General features: G+C 39.6%; 1 non-coding gene across 1 annotated transcript; it reads right to left on the minus strand.

Moving 5' to 3' along the window:
* Positions 1 to 7,631: 7,631 nt before the first annotated feature.
* Positions 7,632 to 7,703, minus strand: Trnal-aag (transfer RNA leucine (anticodon AAG)). Its single transcript has one exon. It is a non-coding gene; the product is annotated as a tRNA-Leu (tRNA).
* Between the last annotated feature and the right edge of the window lie 234 nt (positions 7,704 to 7,937).

Here is a 7,937-nt window from a genome sequence, read left to right on the forward strand (position 1 = left end):
GGAGCCTAGTCCAAGATCTCTGCCTGATCAATGAAGCAGCAGTGCCTCCCCACCCTGTAGTTCCAAATCCTTATACACTTTTAGCCCAAATACCTCTAGGTACCTCTTACTACTCTGTCCTGAACTTAAAGTACACCTTTTTCATTCCCTTATATCCTAAAAGTCAACCTATCTCTGCCTTTGAGGACCCCACACAAAAGTCTGGACAGGTCACCTGGACTGTCCTCCCCTAGGGATTCAGAGACAGCCCCCATTTCTTTGGGTTGGCTCTAACCCAAAACTTGGCAGAATGGCAATATCCACAAGCTACTCTGCTGCAATATGTAGATGGCCTCCTCCTCTGTGGACCTACTGAGCCTGTCATTTCATGAGCCACTGAGTCCTTACTAAACTTCCTAGCAGATAGAGATTATAAAATCTCAACAACAATGACAAAAATGCCCAGTTATGTCAGTCTAGGGTTACATATTTAGGTCTTAACCTGGAGAAAGAAATGAGGGCTCTAAAAAAAGATAGAATCTGTCCAATCCTGATGTTTCCTCTACCTAAGACTCTAAAACAATTGAAGGCCTTTGGAGGTGACAGGATACTGTCACCTGTCCTGGCATATGCAGACCTAGCCAGGCCCTTATATCAAATCCTTAAGGAAGCACAGAAGGATCCCCATCCCTTTATTAAATGGAATGACAAGTAAAATAATGCATTCCACCAGTTAAAAAAAGGCCCTTATGACCGCTCCAGCCCTGGATCTCACAGTATAGGACAAGTTTCAATTACATGTCTATAAAAAGGGAAGATTGGCCCTGGGAGTGGTGACTCAGCTCCAGAGCATCACTTCCCAGCCAGTGGGCTACTTAAGTAAAGAATTAGATCAGGTAGCCAAGGGATGGCCAGGAAGTTTTCAAGCAGTCACTACAGTTAGCCTTCAAGTGCCAAAAGCTGGTCCTAAACCAGCCCCTAACAGTTTATACCCCACATGACCTAGGGAAATTTTTAAACTCAAAAGGGAAGTTATTTTAATAGTTTTAGGGATGACAGCATTCATTACAGCCCTAGCTAAAATCAGTTATGGGGTGATTGCCAATCATGTGATTATAAAAAACCTAACCAAAGTAGTAGAGAGCACCTCAGACCAAGTAGGCCTTGCCATTAAGGACATGCAAAGGTCCTTGTCATCCCTTGCCTGTATAGTCATGGACCACTGCCTGGCCCTAGATTTTCTTTTGGCTAAACAAAGAGGTGTATGTGCCATTGCCAATACTTCCTATTGCACATATATAAACACTTCAGACATTGTAGAGGAATGTGCAAACTACATTCTCCAACAGGCTAAGTGGCTCCAGGAACAGTCCCTCAAAAATCAGGTTTCTACACAGGTATGGAACCAAATAAAATCCTGGCTCCCCTCCAGGACATGGTTCCTACCCTATCTGGGGCCTATAGTTGCCATTATTCTCTTACTTGTGTTTGGGTCTTGCATTTTTAACTTACTTGTCAAGTTGTTTCCTCTCCCCTAAAATCTATCAAACTACAGATGCCCCTGTTGGAGTGGAAAGCGACCTACTATAACAGTCCCCTAGGTAGTCCTTCTCGTGGTCAGCCCTGATGCTATGGGCCTCTTCATTGCCCCCTGTCAGCAGGAAGCAGTCATTGAATAGACTTCTTCATCCCTATTCCTAACAGCAGTTAGGGCAACCATTGAGAGGAAGGACTTGAAGGAGGACCGCAGGAGGTCCCAAAAGGTGACAATTGGCCAAGGAGATACCTCTCCTTCCCAAGAAACATCTGTTTGCACCTGAGAGACATCTTCTCCCTTGGGCAAAACAAAGACTATAAACCCAATTTCCAACCTGACCCACAGGACCACCAGTTTCTGGGTCCCTCTACGTGCCCCCATGCAGACTTTCTCTTCTCTTCTCTACAAATAAAATCTTTGTGACCTCTTCTTCTGGAGTCTGCCTCTGCTTTCAACCTCAGAGTGGACCCAAGAACCCTCAACAGCTGAAAATTCCTGCTTGTCTTCTGGGCATCACATGAATGAAATGGGTTGAATTCCCCCAGAACATGTTGAAGTCCTAATCCACAATACCTCAAAATGTAATCTCATTTGAAAATAGTGCTGCTTCAAATGTACTTAATTAAGATGAGGTCTTACTGGAATAGAGTGCATTTGTAATCCAACCAGACTAATGTCCTTACAAGAGAGAAGAGACAGAAATAAAGGCACACAGGGAGAAGATAGAAGTAGAGGTCGGAGTGATATAGCAAAGAAGTACCAAGGCTTGCTGGCAAAAAAAAAAAAAGAACCCAGAAGAAGCAAAAGAAAGATTCCTACATGTTTTGAACAGATCATGGCCTTGTGGACACCATAATTTCTGACTTTTAGCTCCAGAACTGAACTGTGAGACAGATATTTAGTGTTGTTTTAAGCCGCCCAGATTCTGATATTGTGTTATTAGCAGAGGCTCTTTTGGATATATTTGGAATATTTGAACACACATACACACACCCCCACACACACCCCACACACTTATACACATGCACACATAAATATGCTAAACACAAAGTAAACGTCTAATAATTTGGAAGAATTGTTGTTAGTTTATAAATTATAGTAAGCTACATTTTTAATTCTTTCATTTTATTAGCATATTCATTGTATAGGAGGGATTCAGTGAGCCAATTCCAAATAACCTCACATTGTACATTGGTTAAATTGCCCCACCATCTCCCCACTTAAAGCAATTGCAAGAGGTTTCATCATTGTGTTTTGTACATGTATATGAAGCCCATCAACCATATTCCCTCACCTTCATGTCCTCCATTCACCCTCTCCACCTTCATAAGTACCCCCTTGGTTGGAATTCTGGGTCTATACCTTGAGTCAATCCAGCAACCCTTTATTTTTTTTGTGAAGGGTTTTTTCGAGATAGGGTCTTAGGAACAATTTCCTCAGGCTGGCTTTGAACCACGATCCTCCTGATCGCTGCCTCTTGAGTAGCTAAGATTATATGCATGAACCACCAATGGCTTGGCTTTCATTTTTAATTCCAAAGCTAATGTTCAAAGGGGTTTCTTGATGTATCCCAGCAGTAAATATACTTTACTTTGATCAATTCAACCCCGTTCTGTTACTCTCCCTTACCCCTTTCATCCCACCCCCCATTATTCAATAGTTTCCAGTACATATTATTATAGCCTTAACTGCACAGATGTAATGTATTTCAATATTTTTGACTATCATTCTCTTTTCTTTTCCCTCCTCTCCTGAGTGTCATATAGTAGTTCCACTATTACAAACATGTTCTATATATAAATGTGTATATATGATCATGGGTTTTTGTTTGTTTGTTTGTTTTTTGTGGTACTGGGTCTTGAACTCAGGACCTACACATTGAGCCACTCCACCAGCCCTTTTTTTGTGAATGGATTTTTCAAAATATGGTCTTGCAAACTATTTGCCCAGGCTGGTTTTGAATCTTGATCCTCCTTATTTCTGCTTCCCAAGTAGCTAGGATTATTGGCATAAGCCTCCTGAATTCTTATAATTTAGAAATGCATCATAAAATATTTGCAGATAGAATGATACAGAATCTGGGATTTGCCTCAAAATAAATTGGTAGAAGGCAGAGGAATATGGGTTGGAATATAGATGAAACGTGTGCCCCTTAGTTGATAATTATTTAAGGTGTGTGATGCATGCATGGATAAACATTATATTCTCCTGTTATTTTTTATACATGAAATTTTCTTTAAAAAGGCAGGAAACCAGCAAAGAAAATTAAAGAGCTATAAAAATGCCATTTCCCACAGTCTGTATTTATCCTATTAGAACTAAGAATTAAAAATAATTTTTTTAGCCGGGCACTGGTGGCTCACACCTGCAATCCTAACTACTCAAGAAGCAGAGATCACGTGGAGCATGGTTTGAAGCCAGCCCAGGCAAATAGAGAACCTATCTCAAAAAATCCATTACAAAAAAAGACTGGTGGAGTGGCCCTGAGTTCAAACCCCAGTACCGGAAAAAAAATTGTTTTTTAATGCAAATAAAATTCCATGTTTAACTCTTTATTATTAAGATAACAAAGGACAACTTTTTTTTTCTTTTTCTTTCTTTTTTCTTTTAAAGGACAACTTTTAAAAATGTTTTTTTAAGGGCTGGTGGAGTGGCTCAAGCTGTAAAGTTCCTGCCTAGCAAGAATGAGGCCCTGAGTTCAAACTCCAGTTCTAGAAAAAGAAATGTTTTTTAATTTAGTTATATTAAGAACAGGAAAAATCATTAGAGTTATACAGGATTGAAACCTGGATTTATTGGTCTGTCCAAATAAGCTATTGTATAGTGATTAAAGGCACAGGCTTTAGTTAGGGGAGGTGCTTCAAGCCTGTAATCCCAGCTACTTGGGAGGTGACTATCAGAAGGATCACAGTTTGAGGCCGGCTCAGGCAAAAATGTTCAGGAGACTCCCAAACGGCACCTGTCTTGCCAGCTACACAGGTAAGCAACAAGCAGGAGGAGGTGATCCAGATTTGCCTGGGCATAGTGAGACCCTAACTCAAAAATAATAAAAGCAAAAAGGACTGGTGATGTGACTAAAGTGGTAAAGCATCTGCCTAATGAATGGGACGCCTTGAGTTCAACCCCCAATACTGCCAAAAACAAGCAAACAAAACAAAATAAAAATGGCTTTGACCCAAACCTCATGGTACATGCCTGTAATTCCAGCACTTCAGTGACTAAGACTAGAGGATCATAAGTTTGAGAGCAGCCTGGGCTACAAACTATACCTTGTCTCAAAAAAAACATTTCAAAAATAAAGCACAAGCCTTGCGGTCATAATGACTTGAGTTGAAAAAGGCAGTTGAATGTTCAATATGCTGAACTTCTTGTTATTTTTATTAGTTACATGTTACCTAAAGGGGAGACACAGTTGGGCTGAGATGTAGCTCAGTGGTAGATAACTTGCCTAGTATGCATAAGACCTTGGGTTTGAGTTACAGCACCAAAAAAGAAAAGATGAAAGAGGATGGAATAAATCATGAAAACCAAGTCCTTAGGTGATTCCATCATTGTGTGAATAACATAAAGTGTATTTACACAAACTTAGATGATCAGTCACTTGACATAACATTTTGATGCAATCAAGAGACATGGTAAGCACAAGATGTATGAAGTTGCTATATACAACACAATGTTTTACAGTGAACTGTTTCATAAGTAGCAGAGTACACTCTAAAATAACAGAAAAGTGGCATATATACATAAACTTAAAAAGTCATTTATTATTGAGTATCATGTACTTTACCTAAATGCATTGCTATACTTCAATAAAATTGGCAGCACAGAATGTTTGTTGGCAAGTATCATCACGAACACACGAGTGATGCTTTGCCCTTCAATATTAAGATGGCTATGACATTAGCTCCATTATAATCTTATGAGATTCACTGTCATTAATACTATCTGTAGTTAAGAGAAATGTTTTTTGCTATGTGATTATAGAGGCTATCTGTTAGGATTGCAGTTTCTGTGCTCTAATGGGGGACAGAATGCCTTTCTAAACCTCTTAAGAAGACACCTGGTCCTGTCCACAAAATGTATTAGTTATAAGCATAGTCATCTATGTCTGAGAGACCATAAGCTATGCCAGGTTCAGGTCCTAGAGTACATGCAGTAAAAAACTCCACCTTAAAACTGGGTGCTAGTGACTCACGATTATAATCCTAGCTACTCAGGAGGCAGAGATCAGGAGGTTCAAGGTTCAAAGCCAGCTCAGGCAAATAATTCGTGAGACCCTATCTTGAAAAAACTCATCACAAAAAAGGGGGTGCTGATAGAGTAGCTTAAGGGGTAGGCCCTGAGTTTAAGCCCCAGTATCACAAAAAAAAAAAAAAACCCAAAAGAACTCTGCCTTAGGGGGACATGGCTCAAGTGGTAGAGCATCTGCCTAGCAAGGCCGTGAGGTCAAACATAGGTACCTCAAAAAAACAAAAGAAAACAAAAAACCTTCATCTTGAGGAAAGACTATAGTTGGTAGAAGAAATGCTGACAACTCATTGAATGTTTTTTTTTGTAGAAAATGAAAATGTAGTAATCTGTAGACAGGCCTCTTTCCTGAAACTTTTGGGTCATTCGATTAAACCTAAGCTGCGTGCCAGTGGTTCACATTTGTAATCCTAGCTACTTGGGAGGCCAGGATCAGAAGGATCTGGGTTCGAGGCCAGCTCAGGATACCCCATCTTCAAAATAACCTGAGCGAAATGGACTAGAAGTATGACTTAAGTGGTAGAGTACCTGCTTTACAAGCACAAAATCCTGAGTTCAAACCCCAGTCCCACCAAAAACAAACAAACAAAATCCCACAAGAAAGAAATGCAAGACATGCTAATAGTAACAGTTTTCAAAAACCCTCCAACCCAGAGGCAGTTTTGAAATAGAATCAATTTCTATTCCTCTTTCTTCTCTCTCCTTTTCTTTCTATTTTCATTTTTACTACTCAAATTCATTGCTTTCTAACAGACTACTCTTCTTCCCACTTATGCCTAAGAACATCAGAAAAATGTTCCTGTCATATTGCAATCATTTTACTTTTCTGTTCACTAACATACAAATAGCACCTTACTGTTGCAGGTGAATTACTAAACTTTAAAAGACTTTCCACATTTTGATAATACCTAATTTCCATTCCTATCTCCCACTTAAATCTAATCAAATTATCTACTTGAATTAATTAAATTTGTTCCCATGTTCTCTGCTAAATACACTATGCCATTATTTTACAAACATGCTCATTAACTTCTTTTGCCTGCCTAGAATCCTATTTCTTCTATCAACTGCCATCTCCACTAGGTAGCCTATGTCGTATACTCAGTTTTTAAGCTGCAGTGTATGTGTGTGTGTGTGTGTGTGTGTGTGTGTGTGTGTGTGCATGTGTGTGCGTGTGTGTGTGTGTTTCCAGATTTTTTTATCAGATTACATAAATATACTGCTCATAATTAGTTAGATTAAGGCAAGGCTCCTGTCTAAGAAGCCTGTGGCATGGCTTAAAAGGTGAGCTCTGTTCATCAGGAACACCTTGCATTCGATAATTAGATCCCCTCTATTAATATGTGGGTCTATAACAATAAGATAAGATGTGGAAAGAAACAGAAAGGCAAGACAGAGCCATTAATAAAAAGAATAAATGTGATCAAGAGCAGAAGATTAAAGTGTGGCTAATAAAGGATAGTAGAGACAAAGTCAATGCAAGCTGGCCCACCAGAGTAGTGGGTGAATTGTAGAAGGAAATGGGAGATACCCACTTCTAAGAGATGTTTTCTAGGGTTGGTATTAAGCCAGAAAAATTTATGGAAATAATCAAAGCTATTTCTGTATCCTAGATAATATTCCTGTTATTTATTTATGTAGGCTGTATTAGGGTTTGAACTCAGGGCTTCACATTTGATAGGCAAGCTCTCTACCACTTGAGTCACACTCTTAGCCTACTTTTGCTTTGCTTTAGTTATTTTTCAAATAGCTTGTGGTTTTGCCTAGACTGGCCCCAGATCAAACTCTTCTTACCTCTGCCTCCCAAACAGCTAGAACTACTGATATGCACCACCATGCCCAGCTTGATTTTTGTTTTGTTTTGTTTTGACAGCACTGAGGCTTGAACTCAGGGCTCCTGCTTCTTAGGCAAGTGCTCTACCACTTGAGCCACACTGTCTGACCCTTTTAGCCTTATTTTATTTTTCAGATAGGGTCTTGCTTTCCCCTGGAGCTGGCCTTAGACTGCAATCTTTCTACCTAGGCCTTCTTCATAGATGAAATTGCAGGCATGTACCACCAGGCTCACCCTGTTGTTTATTGTTTTGGGCACTTGGCTAAAAGGCTGTGAAATAGGTACCTCACTACTTCCAAAACAGCTCATACTGCATATATATATATATATATATATATA

The sequence above is a fragment of the Castor canadensis genome, chromosome 9 (genome assembly GCF_047511655.1).
Source record: "Castor canadensis chromosome 9, mCasCan1.hap1v2, whole genome shotgun sequence".
NCBI lineage: Eukaryota > Metazoa > Chordata > Mammalia > Rodentia > Castoridae > Castor > Castor canadensis.